The sequence below is a fragment of the Apus apus genome, chromosome 3, assembly GCF_020740795.1.
Source record: "Apus apus isolate bApuApu2 chromosome 3, bApuApu2.pri.cur, whole genome shotgun sequence".
Classification (NCBI taxonomy): domain Eukaryota; kingdom Metazoa; phylum Chordata; class Aves; order Apodiformes; family Apodidae; genus Apus; species Apus apus.
In genome coordinates this window covers 107,102,569-107,116,260 of record NC_067284.1, presented here as the reverse complement: position 1 = coordinate 107,116,260, position 13,692 = coordinate 107,102,569, and positions in this window count along the sequence as shown.

Sequence of the window (13,692 nt, the reverse complement as noted above, 5' to 3'; positions counted from 1 at the left end):
CACTCACACCGTCAGCTTCGTGCTGAAATCAAATCAGGACTTCTACAAATACTGAGGATCTGGAGCAAAGCACCCAGGCTTGAAAAGTCTCTTAGGAAGATTTCAGCACTTCCCATAGGCCAGCCCATGCCTCAGACTTTGTGGATATATCTGTGAGGTGAATAAAGGCATCAAGGGCTTGGGTATTGTATCTCCATTGACCTCAAATTGCAAATGTGGTCATCTGCATGGTTTGACCCAGACTAGCTCACATTAGCTGCTACAATTCCCGAGGATGGTTCAGGAGTCAACGTGGCCCGTGCCTGCTCCCGGTGAACTGCATGGACATAGTCACTGAGGTTTTGAAGCTGTTTTTAAGTTTAATAGCATGAGTATGGCTGCAGGGGAAGGAAAGGGGCCCTACAGGGTTGGTTTCCTGGTAAAGATGTAGCCTGGAAGTCTTTGTAGTCTATCATGTCCTGCAAGAGCAGCCCCTGCACTGGCCATGGAGCCCTGTGCAGAGCTCCCATCAGCTGCTCTTTCTTTCTATTAATACTTCACTTTTTGTGTATTTACACAAATTTCCTAGCAACCAAGGTCACAAGAGAAGGTGCTAAGAAGCTGGACTGATTAATAGTAAATCCTGGGGTTTGATGTCATTTTTCTTGAGAGGCTTGTTAGACACCAGCAGACAGGGTGCTGAGCTGGGATACTCAAGGGAACCCTGGGGATTTAGACACCCCACTCTGCTTGAATTTCCCCCTCTGAATCTCAGCCTTCCTCCTTCTGGCCCACAGCATCCAGCTAGATGAAGCTACCTGTGGGAAGGTGAGCTGAGACAGTGGATCTGGCATCTAGCACCATGCTGAAAGTTGTCCCTTGGGGTCCACAGGGGTTGAGTTTCTTTATTTGTAATCATGATACAACAGTCTCCATAGACCAAGTAAACATCTCTCACTGCTATTAAATCCCATCACACAGGGTGCACTGCACCTACTGCATCCCCATTTTCTACAGCCCACAGCATCCTTTAAATTGGGACCAACATTACAACCTTAAATGTCTGACCTCACTGAGCCACTCTGTTTGGTCCTAGGTTTGCTGGAATAGGCTGAGCTGCCCACTGTGGTGACAACGCTTCCCTTTCTATCGTGGCCCTACCCACAGGAGTAGAGATGAGATAATCTGCCTTGAGATTTTGGGTGCCTCTTGTCTTTTAAAATATCTCATTAAAAAGTCCCATCTTTCCTTCTGAGTTTCAATGTACTTAAGGCATGAGTCACTTATGTCTGCATGCTCACAGGTAGGGTAAGAAGGATGGTCAGCCAGGAGCATGCAGAGGGATTTCAAAGCAGTGTCTGCATTCAACCCTTCATTAAACACTTTAGCACAGAAATCTAGGTATGAGAAATCAAATACAGCTGGTTCAGGAACATTTCCTAAGTCAGGAGAAGATTGAAGCCTCTGACAGGTCAGGAATGGCACTCAGATCTTATCTTTGCTCTGGTGTTCTAGGCACCAGGCCATCATCTCCCCAGCTGAGCTGCTCCCTTGCCTGCCATGATTTACACAAGGTGGGGTGGTGAAGGCAGAGAATATTAACATGAACACAGCCTGAGCTGATCTAAGGAAGATAATACTAATTTTACAAAAGAGGATTAAAATCCAACTAAGAAGCTGAAAACCAAAAAATATCATTTGTATTATCAGGCAGTACCAATACCTCAATTTTTTCCTTTATTCCTGCTCCTTGGCACTAAAAAAAATAATCATTTTGTTTCTTGAAAATCTTAACATTCATAATAGCAGCTTTTTAGAATTTTAAAACTTTTTATAACCACTACTTCTGTTTACATTTGCAGCCCATAACTGAGCTGCCTGCCTTGCCTGGCTCATTTTTCTGGCCGACTTGCAACAGGCTCAGCTCTTTCCTTTGAGAGGAAAAAAATGCTGGTGCTTCCAGGAGAGTTTCTGCATGTCTGTGCAGGGTCACTTTTCAGCATGGTAAAACCCTGTTGAAGTTGTTCCCATAGCTACTCTCCCTGCATTTGAAACAGGCGATGAACTTCTTTAAATACTAAATTTATGGCCTGTGCAGCTGCTTTAATGACAGGTTTGAAGCTTCTTTGGTTTCAAGGTTGAATGTGTTTCGACTCGTGTCCCCCGCGGTCGTGTGGGTCATGGAGGGGATGCAAGTTACGGAGCCACCTGCCCGTGGCAGATGCTGGAGCCTGAGGATGCACAAGGAAAATGGGTAAGGAGAAACCAGCACCTTGCAGGGGATTTGTCTGCTGCAGCTTAGTCTTCTCACCAGCACACAGAAGGTGCCCCTCTGCTCCTGTGAGATCTGCGAAGCACAGGAGATGGCCAGGGGAAAAAAGCTGGCTTCCAGACCCACCAAAGCAGAGAAATCCTCCTAAAGGTAAACACAGCAGCAAGGGGAAAAAAAAAATAAATAAAAATACAGCTTTAAATAAAGCACTAGCTGCATCTGTGCTGTGAAAAAAAACATCCTGATATTGAGGTCTTCCCAGAGGTTTTTCTCTCCTCATGGACACCATCTCATTCACACTTCCCATCAAGCGGGGCTCTGTTTCAGTGTGATGGACCATCACACCTCCAGTCTCAGTGCTACAGGGCTTTTTATCACACCAACAATAGTATCCAAGAAAGGCTGCAGGCTCCATTGTGTTGGGTGCTCTGTAACCACACGATACCAGATAGTGTGTAGCCTAAAAAAGATTTTGATTTCAATAGGGGCAAAGAAACGTAATCGCACATGACTGTGGGAAAGATGTGGGCTTTAGACTTTGCAAACTCTGTGATAACATCCCCACAGGAGAACTGCACAGGTTGGACTGCAGACCTCAGAGGCAGCGTTGATGGTTAAATTCAAGGGTCGATCTGATGGAAGAAATCTCCCAGGGCAGTCTAGGCAGGCACTACTGCAGACCATAGCCATGGCATTTGCTTAAATAAACAGCTGGTAGCAGATTGGGTTTCCAAATCAAACTGTAACTCTGCACCTACTGAGCTTCATCCAGCATTAGTCTTTCATTAGGAAACTTCTTCCTGGCCTGGTCCCCAGTTCTCAAGGGAGTGATTCAGGCCAACCAGCCCCACTGTGTCCAGCACTCTCTTTTCTTCTGCTCATCCCTTCCCTTGTGGCAAGGCAAATGCTCCCTTGTTTCTCATGTTAATGTTAAATTCCTTCTGTTTGATGAGTTTTCACTTCCAAGGCTGCCACTGCCCCATCCCCTCTGTCCCTGCTACCCATGTCTAAGCAGGGGGAACAGGTGGGACAGCTGACCCTGGCGAATGAAAGGAGAGCACAGTTTTGCTCCCTTCACCCCTTTCTCACAGCCTGCCACCGCTGTTAGTGATCCCCCAGCCCCCGGGGACTGAGGATTTGTGTGTCTGAGGCACATGAAAGAAAAGAGCCAGCAGCAGGCTGCTCCCGGGCTTTGCTTCACCTCCAGGCCAGGGGATGACTTGCCACTGTATTCCTCAGGGCTGGAATCAAGTGACGCTTTTTGGTTTTTCTATTTTTTTAATGATTTGCACAACTTGGTTTCTATGTAAGACATGCCATGGCTAAACAAAAAGAGGTAGGGGAAAAAAAAAATAGAAGAAAAAAAGAAAATTAAAAGGGGGGGGAGGAAAAAGTGGGAGGGGAGGAAAGGTATAATTTACAATGACTCGAGTTATGCAGGGAAATGTGTAAACCAGCCACTTAATAGAAAATGAGATCTTTTCTGTCATCAAATCTTTGGGGTGAGATTTGGTCTCTCTCATTCATTTACCTTGTGTGAAGCTCCACAGCCTGTCATCACACAGTGGGTTTGAGCAGAGCATTAATGGTCCTTCTCAATCCTAAATTTGGCACTCCAATGTCACACACAACAAACTTCCAGACAGACCTCCTACTAAGGTGGACTCAAAGAAATTCATCACCGTGAGGGTAGTAAGGCACTAGAATAGGTTGCACAGCGAGGTTTTGGATGCCCTGTCCCTGGAGGTGTTCAACATCAGGCTGGATGAGGCTGGTGCAGCCTGGCCCAGTGTGAGGTGTCCCTGCTCATAGAAGGAAGGTTGGATCCTGATGATTTTTAAGGTCCTTTCCAACCTTAACCATTCTAGGATTCCATGATTCTATGACATTGTCCTCTCAGGATGAAAAACCACAAACTCTTGAAAGTTGCATAGATGAACAACAAACTTACTAGACAATGAGAAAGCAATGCAGGTATCTAAGTGACCTTAAATCTACTCTGCATTGCCAAGGTCAAAGAAAAGGTTTCACCATAGGCTTGATTAACCTTGTTTTTCATGGATGCATGGATTGCCTTCCCTAATACCAGCAGGTAGGAGCAGTATCTCTACTGCTCTCAGTTATCTCTGGTTGGTGGAAACCACAGTGCCCCCACATCAGCTGAACAAGCAGTTACACAATGAGCAGTTTTACACTCCATCCAGCAAGAGCAAAGCCTTTTTCTCAGTCGTTTCAGATGCTTGCACACAAAATGAGCTCTGCTTATGTATCAGCTTGGCCATTCCCATGACTACCCTCAAGGAAAAACACAGGTGCCTGAAAGCAGCAGGAAAGACTCAGTCCCACCAAAGTGGGATAATATCATGCCTGGAGGGGCAAGGGACTAAAGAAAAACGTGCCTTGACTTTTGGCACAAGTATCTTGGTCATCAGTGCAACTGTGGGACAGATTTGGTAACTGCATTTTGCTTTTCACTTAAATGAAAATGTCAATGTTGTTTCAGGGTTCAGTTCTGACCTCCTGATGGACCAGTCACTGGCCTGCCCACCTGCTGTTATTAGTGCTATGATTCTTAATTTATTTCCCCACTCAACACAGTTTATTTCACATATCTTTCTGGTTTTCTCCTGCCGTTCACAGGGTCTTCATAAACTGCCTGAAACCTGCAGGAAACCATTTCCTTCCCAATCTTAGAAAAAATACTTCAGTTAAACCACAGCAAGACTTTTCACACACACACCACACACACCCCCACATCCCCCCTCTTTTCTGTACTGCCAGAGACCTGAATAACTGGTTACTCACACAGCTCCAATCAAAGTATCCTTGTGGCTGCTGCTGCACAGACCTATCCAAAAAGAAATGAAAAATAGAGAAAAAGAAAAAGAGAGGATGAAAGCTGAGATGAGGGAGAAAGCCTTGATCACAACTTGCTCGCTTAAGCACCGGAATTAATGATTTAATTCAGAAGATTTGCCTGCATTAAAATGCAATTTGAATGAATATTCAATCCCCAAAAGCAAGATGATCTCCTTATTTTTAGGGAGGGGGCCTTGTTCAGCCCAGTCAGATGCTTTTCAGACAGTCATGTCTTGCCTTTTCCAACACAATGTGTGCATGTACAAAGGGTGCTGTTAAAAAGAAAAGTGCCAGTGTTCCCTCTGTCAGCCTTTTACCCACCTGTTCCTCTTTTAGCCCAAAGTTGTCCACCTCTGACCCTGCTGTGGGACCAAGGGGCTTGCGAGGCTCTGCCACCACCCCTTGCTCTCCCACCCCCCACAGCAGCTGTGTAAACCTCAAGGGCAACAGCTGGGAACAGGGATGGTGTCTCCAGCTCCTGGGTGGAGGGACAGCAAAGGACACCTGCTCTAAACCACTGGCCTGGTGGTGGGGGCTTTATTTATTTAAGTCTCACCAAGTTTGGCACTACCCTTATTTAAAGCCCAGGTCCGTAAATCCAGATCAATTAGCTCTCAAGACCTGTTCTCACCACAGGGTGTTAATTTGCTAATTGCCTGCCCTGAGGGACTCTGGGCAGGAGTTTTGGGTTCGGGATCTGCTCAGCTGTGCTGTGATCCCCAGGGGCTCCCAAGGAACCCTGGCCACTTGCTCTTCATAGATGCAGAGATGGGGAGAGGATGAGATAAAATCTTCTCTTGAGTGCTGGAGGAAGGCCTGGCATTACCTGGAACTTGCATGGAGGATTTTTCCATCCTCTGGCAGTCAAGGACAGTAAATTTCACACCTTGAGTTCAAAAAAACAAAATTGCACAGGATGATAAAGCCAGGGTTTGCACCTGCCTGTCTGCAGGCTATTTTCCAAAAGCCTGACACAGAACAGGGCCTTGATGAGATCTTAATCTGCTTAATTGTAAAAACACCAGTGAGATGAGACTGAGATGTTACCCTGAGGCATCACTTTTTTTGTCATGTCTAAATATGTGCTAGAACTCAACAACCCTCCTCCAGGGTCCTTTTTCCTGCCTTGAAGGCAGATGGTGCTGTCCTGCATGGAAAGACATCCCTGTACAGAGGAGGTGACCTGAGGACTTCAGGCCTATCAGTAAGGATAACAGCAGGAATACTAGATTAATGACATCTTGGATCCTCAGACAATGAGTCTGTGAAGGTAAGAATGGTATCATTAGCCATTTTGTTTCCATCAGCCCAACACCAACAGCAGATAACATCTTTGTTGTACTCTACATAATTATAAATATTATCCTTTACCACATCTGTGCCTACAGCTGGACTGCACCTTGCTGTTTGCATAACTCATTGCAATCTTCATATGTTTGTACCTTGATTTCACAGTAACTAAATGGGCAAAACACATCATGACAGAACATCAGCCCAATGAATCAGGGAGCAGTACTTCAGATCCCTTAGACTGGGGAACCTGTAACATAGGGAACAAGGAACACGTACCACATAGATTACTGGTGTTTTTGAGAGGAGCTGGGCACCTCTGTTGTCTTTGCTCCATTCAAACCCACTCAGTGGACCCCTATTGAAATGCTTCCAAACCAAGCCTGTGTCAAACCAAACTCAACCACAGACAGTTCAGAAAATAAGAAGGTTCAGGAGACTTTTTTTTGGAGATTCATAGAATATTGGGTGTAAACCAGATTACTACCTCATTGGATTTTTTTCTGGACAATCGTCTCCTCCCAGGCTCACTTGGTAACAGTGGAAAGGACTGTTGGGGTTGAAGCTCTGATTGCTAGAATTGGACTGATTATGTCTTTTGGCAGTTGTTGTATCAAGCCAAGTCAGTAACCTGATCTTCCCATCAACTACCCCAGAAAGCACACTAAAAATCAAGCAGAGACTCTAAGACTGGGTGTCTCACAAAAGGAGAGGGCTTAATTTCTGCATTCAGGCCATGAGCATTCCAGGCTCAAACAGCCTCTTTAATTCTAGAGTCTACGCCAACTTTCCACGTCCCTTCCCCATCACCTAGTGTCCCAGGCAGTGTGCAGGCATGCTCCCCCACCCAAACCCTCTGCAGCTCAATCAGCTGTCACAGGCCCTGCATTCCTGCAGGACTCCCAGAATTGGCAGCTCTGGACATCTGCTCTTTTCCACCCCCGCAAGTATGCAAGCAGGTGTGAGGCACCACAACTTTCCTTGTTCCTGGCCACTTTTATCCAGGCAGCATGAATGAGGGCACAGCCAGAAGGGCAGATGATCTGTTCCCCTCCATCTTCTCATCCCTCTGGGGGAACATTCAGGGACAAAAGTCAATCCCTTCACCACCACTGAAGCAAACCCAGAAAAGGTTGTGAGGGAGAATGGTATCAAACTGAAAGAGGTGAGATTGAGATGAGATTTTAGGAAGAAATTCTTTGCTGTGAGGGTGGTGAGACCCTGGCCCAAGTTGCCCAGAGAAGCTGTAGATGCCCCATCCCTGGCAGTGCTGAAGGGCAGGTTGGATGGGGCTTGGAGCAACCTGGGCTGGTGGGAGGTGTCCCTGCCCATGGCAGCGGGGTTGGAACTGGATGATCTGTAAGGTCCTTTCCAACACAAACCATTCTATGATTGTACAATTATGTGTCTGAATATAATTCCTCTCTGCTTCACTCTAACAGGAACTTTGCATCAATGATGAAATGAGATTCCATTGCTCTTGGTGCACTACATCACTCAGTTACCAAGAGTGTGTACTACTTAGGTCGGAAAAGCTACTGCGCAAAATAAATGTCATCTGTATTGATCTCACACTAAGAGGACCCTCAATGAAGGGATTCTGAATAATAATACTTGCTAGTAAAGACCAAGATGGGAAAAAAAAAAAAACAAGTTTTTCACTACTCATGTTAAAAACAGCTTTTCCCCCCCCACCCAAGCTATAAGGTGATAGCAGGTGTTACAGTGGCAAAGAAAACAAAGCGTCAAAGCAAAACTACCTTAACTGCATCAGCCAGGAACACCAGAACTACCCGACAAAATCACCAAGAGATCCAGGGTTTAGATGTCCATCATAAATTCAGAGGTAATCAGGCTAAGTCCCCTCCCCAGTCCTCTCCTCCAGCCTCTGGCATCAGGGATGCTGTCTCCTCTGAGGTGTCACATCCAAGTGAAGGTCCCATGTGACCCTGCTCAGTTTCTCACATCAAACACAGCCACATTGCAGAGCATTTTCCCTCTGGATGTAAGTATCTATTCCTTTACCTGCCACAGCAGAAGTAGACATCACTACTAGTTTTCACTTCACATAGTTTGTACTTGCTTTCCCATCCCAATTCTTCCATCTGAACATTTACGAAAAGCTCCAACAAACGCTCTCATTGGTCAGATTTGCACTGTCAGCCATCTCTTACTGAAGAAACATGGAACCATAAGAATCATAGAATGGTTTGGGTTGGAAGGGACCTTTAAAGGTCATCTAGTACAACCCCCTGCAGTGAGGCGAGTTGTACCCTCCCACTAGACCAGCTTGCTCCAAGCCCCATCCAGCCTGGCCTTCAACACTGCCAGGGATGGGGCAGCCACAGCTGCTCTGGGAAACCTGGGCCAGTGTCTCACCACCCTCACAGCAAAGAATTTCTTCCTCAGATCCCATCTCGAGCTCCCCTCTTGCAGCTTGATACCATCCCCCCTCATCCCATCACTGCCTGCCCTTGTCAAAAGCCCCTCCCCAGCTTTCCTGTAGCCCCTTCAGGTACTGGAAGGTGCTCTAAGTTCTCCCCTTCTGGAGCCTTCTCTTCTCCAGGCTGAACATCCTACACTGGCACAACATATGAGACAACCACCCACTGAGAACTCTAGAGAGGAGGTGTTAATTATACAAAACACCTTTCCATAGTGATAGTTACACTTTTCTTTTTCCAATTAAGGCCAGTCACCTTGCACACAGATTAGTCCCTTCTTGGTTAATGTCACAATGGATCAAATGATGCAAGATGGACAGTCACCTAGTAAGGTTATAATTATTCATCTTAACAATTATTTCATGAATAGTAATCAGCATGGAGCACTGTGGGGGACTGGTATTACCCAGATTCCTATGGATCTTTAAGGGCTGAGTAAAATAAAAATGAAGTGAACATAGTTTGGGCAAATTATGCCCTACAGGTTATTACCTAGGATATACTACTACTACTACTACTACTACTACTACTACTACTACTACTACTACTACTACTACTAATAATAATAATAATAATAATAATAATAATAATGAATAGTGATTATGATGATGATGATGATGATGATGATGATGATGATGATAGCAACATCAGATTCAATTTTTTTCTTCAAACAAGTGGGAATTGAAAGAAAAAAAAAAAAAAGGAAAAAAAGAGAAAAAAATACCATCCATTTTGCACTGGAAGTTTCAGCTCACAAGTGTGAGAATGGACCAAGGTGGTGGGTTTAGAGGGACAACCACCTTTCTTTCCATAAGGAACAGGATGATACTTTATAAGAAATCCAAGCCAGCTGGGGTTAACGTCATGACTGCATGGGACCACGTGGAGTTCCTGAGCAAAACCTCTTCTCTCCATAGCACTACAAGGTGTATCAGTAGCTCAAAATAGAAAATGGCCACAGAAGAAGCCAGATGCCCAGCTTGTGCACAGCTGCCATCCCTGCATCCTCCTGAAACCTGGGACTGTCTCCAGGCCTCAGCATGTTCCAGTGACATCAAACCCCAGTCTCAGTCTCAGCTGTGCCCCAAATCTGCCAGGCATCTATCCAGGGTGTTACAGGACAGCGACAGCCCCCAGCCACCCAGGCAGAATCTTTCCACTGCAAGATTAATGCAGAACCTGGACAAAACAGAAATGGGCAGTGTAAAGTTAACAGTTTCTTTTGCAGGTGGGTAAACTGAGGCACAAGGGTCTCCTCTCTCTGTCACGCCTTCCTTCCTTCAACCTCATATTGCTGGAATGCACATGATGTCTTGTTGTCTCTTCTACTTCCTTTCCATGGTGGCCTTGCACCCCTGCTTCTGTCAGCCTGATTCAGTGTAACTTTCAGAGAGAGTGAGGGCAGAGCATCATTGTCTCCAGCTCCCTGGAAAGATCATCACACTTTTCCAGGTGTGCATCTCAGGAGTTGTCTGTGTCGTAGCACTACTGCCACTGCAGCTACATGTTTAATGTTTTTATGGAAAGATCATAAAATCATAGAATTGTTTGGGCTGGAAGGGACCTTTAAAGGTCCTCCAGTCCAAACCCCCTGCACTGATCAGGGACAACTTCAGCTAGATCAAGTTGCTCAGACCCCCATCCAAACTGACCTTGGATGGTTCCAGGGAATGGGCATCTCCCATCTCTCTGAGCAACCTGAGCCAGTGTTTCACCATCCTCATTGTAAACAATTGCTTCTTAATATCTCATCTGAATCTCTCTTTTCATTTAAAAACATCACCCCTTGTCCTATCTCTACAGGCCCTGCTAAAAAGTCTGTGCCCATCTCTATTATAGGCCCCTTTGAGTATTGAAAGGCTGCAATAAGGTCTCCTTGGAGCCTTCTTTTTTCCAGGCTGAACAACCCCAGCTCTCAGCCTGTCTCCAGAGCAGAGCTGCTCAAGCCCTCTGATCTTCTTCGTGGCCTCCTCTGGACTTGCTCCAAAGCTCTATGTCCTTTTCATGCTGGGGACACCAGAACAGGATGCTGAACTGCTTGGGGGTCTCATGAGAGTGGAGCAGAGGAGGAAGAATCTCTTCCCTCGACCTGCTGGTCATGCTGCTGTTTACACAGCCTGGGATGCTGAGCCCATGTGAAAGCCAATGCTGGGGACTCAGATGGGATCTCCTGTTTCTTTTCACCCCACTCCTGCCCCCTTTGACCACAGACAGCTTGTGCAGAGGCTCTGAGACAGGGGGTGACATCCGTGTGTGCAGCACCCTCGCCCCCCGGCTCACACCGCAGGGGGCACCCACCTGTTCTACAATGCATTCCAGCTATGGAAGCTGCTTGGTGGGGGTTACACAGCCCCCATCTGTGTGCTGCACCCTCCCAGGCTTGAACTCTGCTACAGAGGAGCAAATGCCCAGAGAGAAGCACCCTGAGCACCATTCCTGGAGTATCATGGACAAGCGATACCAGGAACACATTGCATTGGATGGCAAGAGCTTGCAAGTAATTTATTCATTTTCTTTGCGGAGCTCCTTCCCAGAATTTTATCTTTCACAGTGCTGAACAAATAAGCTTTTTTTCCCTACTACCCCAAAAATTCTGTGCACTAGAAAGGATTTTAAAGGAAAAAATATTGTTGTCATGTTGCATAGGTCTACCTGAGAGTGAATTCAGCAAAAAAAAAAAAAACAGATTATGGCTTTTAAAAAAATAAATAATATTGAATCATGGAATCACAGAATCTTAGAATGCCAGTTTGGAAGAGACCTCAAGGATCATCTCGTCCAACCTTATTAGGTAATAATATAGTTTATAAGAGATGGCTCAGCTCCCTGTCAAGCTTAAAAATATTATTACCTTGAAGAAAGGGGCTAGAGTTGTACCAGCTATGACAGGACCAGTACAATGCATCTCTCTAAGTGACTTACCTTAGTCACTCTGCTCCTTACCAGACTCCATGAGATCCATATCAAAATATGCTTTAGAAGTATATATATATCTATTTTTTTTCCCCAATTTCTGCCAAAACAACAATGTTCAGTGTCATTTTTCTTCTTTGGGGGAAAAAAATTAAATGAAGTGCAGTCAGAGTTTTTAGCAGGGAGACTTTTTCTTGTTAAAAGCAGAGTGACCACATAACCCTGCAGTCACTTCCAGAGGTTTGAGTACTCACCTATGATAAAAGGCGTAGTAAGGGTAGGGATAAAACACAGGGAGAGGCTCTGAGGTAAAACACAGCCTGTAATGAGACTGTCTGAGAGAAAAAGACTCTGAATTAAATCAAACTGGACCAGGTGATGCTGCTGGGTGCAAGAACTCCATCATCCTGATTGCAGGACCATCCTCAGCATGGTTGTGGCAGAGACAGCTACTGTCTCCCATCATTTTTCAGGCACAGTTTAGGAATTTACATGGGATAAGACACATCCTGAGAGGCAGCTGGATGCAGCAACTCTGTTTTGGAGGTTGAAAAGCTTTAATAATACCAATATGGACCATTTGACACCTGGGGCCAGGGAACTCTGCTAATCATATCTAGTCTACTAGTTTAGATTAGCTTTTACTAAAGGGTGGGATTTTTTAAGTACTTATGGTACCATAAACTCCCTCCAAGTACTTGAGCATGTCATCCTGTGCCTCAGTTTCCCAACCAGACAGAACATTCTGAGGTATTCAGACACCCCAGTAATATTATCTGCCAGAGAAGAGATTGGTCACAGCACCTCTGAAAACATCCACCCATACAAGTGGATTCATGTCCAGTCTCCCAGAGATGTTATTTTTCCAACAGCTCTGATGGAGAAGAAAAGGCAGTTACAGTTAATGCCATACGTCTAAAGACAGCAGAGTGGGGAGGACCCAGGGCATGGTCCCTATTCCTGACTGTACTGGTGTGACCTGTGGAGCTGGTTGGGCTCTTGTCTGACCCCAAAGATTACAAAAGCCCAGTCCTCCTACCCTGCCCAAGCACGTCTGCTAACCAACAAGCCCCACCAGGATTCCAAACCAGCTCCAAATCCCTGCTCCTCCTCTTCCTGCAGCAGCCCCCTGGCCATTTAAACAGGTATACACAATAAATGTCTCTATTCTCAGAAATCTTTGGTGTTTGGAGTTGTTGGAGGGGTTTTTTTGACAGGACCAAGCTGTGGCAGCAGAAAAAGGGCTAAAATGAAGACATGCCCTCCCAGCACAGGACAGCTGAAGTGGTGTCACTCAACATGCTGCTGTCAGCTGGGTGATTGAGGTGGACAGGAGGGACGGGAATGGCCATGGGCTGTAAAGGACACAGGCAGGTGGGAGGATGGGGTGATGGGGTGGGCTGGCCTGGGAGGGTAGGTGATACAAAAGGGACTGTGACAGGCTGCCAGGGCAGGGACCACGCGGGGATGGTGGATAAGCATCTTAGGGGTAGAGCAAGGAAGGGAGGGGAAGAGAGGCAAGGAAGATGCACGTGAAGAGCCAACGAGCAACCAGATGCCAGATGCAGAAGGTTGGTCTGGCCTGAGCAGGGTGAGACAGAAACACTGGTGGAAAGCCCTTAGTAATAGACCTTAGCAAGGGAGCTGTAAGGATGTTAAAACAAAGTGGGGGAAATGAGCCCCGATGGTAGAAAACTGAGTGAGGAAAGGGGAACTTGATATGATTGTCACTAGGGAGAAGGAAAAAAGGGAGGCAATGGTCTAGAGGAGAGTGGGAGAGGGGGAAATGCCCACCTCCCCATACACTCTTGCAAGCATGAAAAGGGGTCAGTAGTATTAGCTGCTTCAAGGGATTTTTTAGCCTCAGCCTTTGCTTAGAGACTCTTCAACACCCCAGGTATAGGCTGCTTGCTGGACAGCATTACTGACCACACA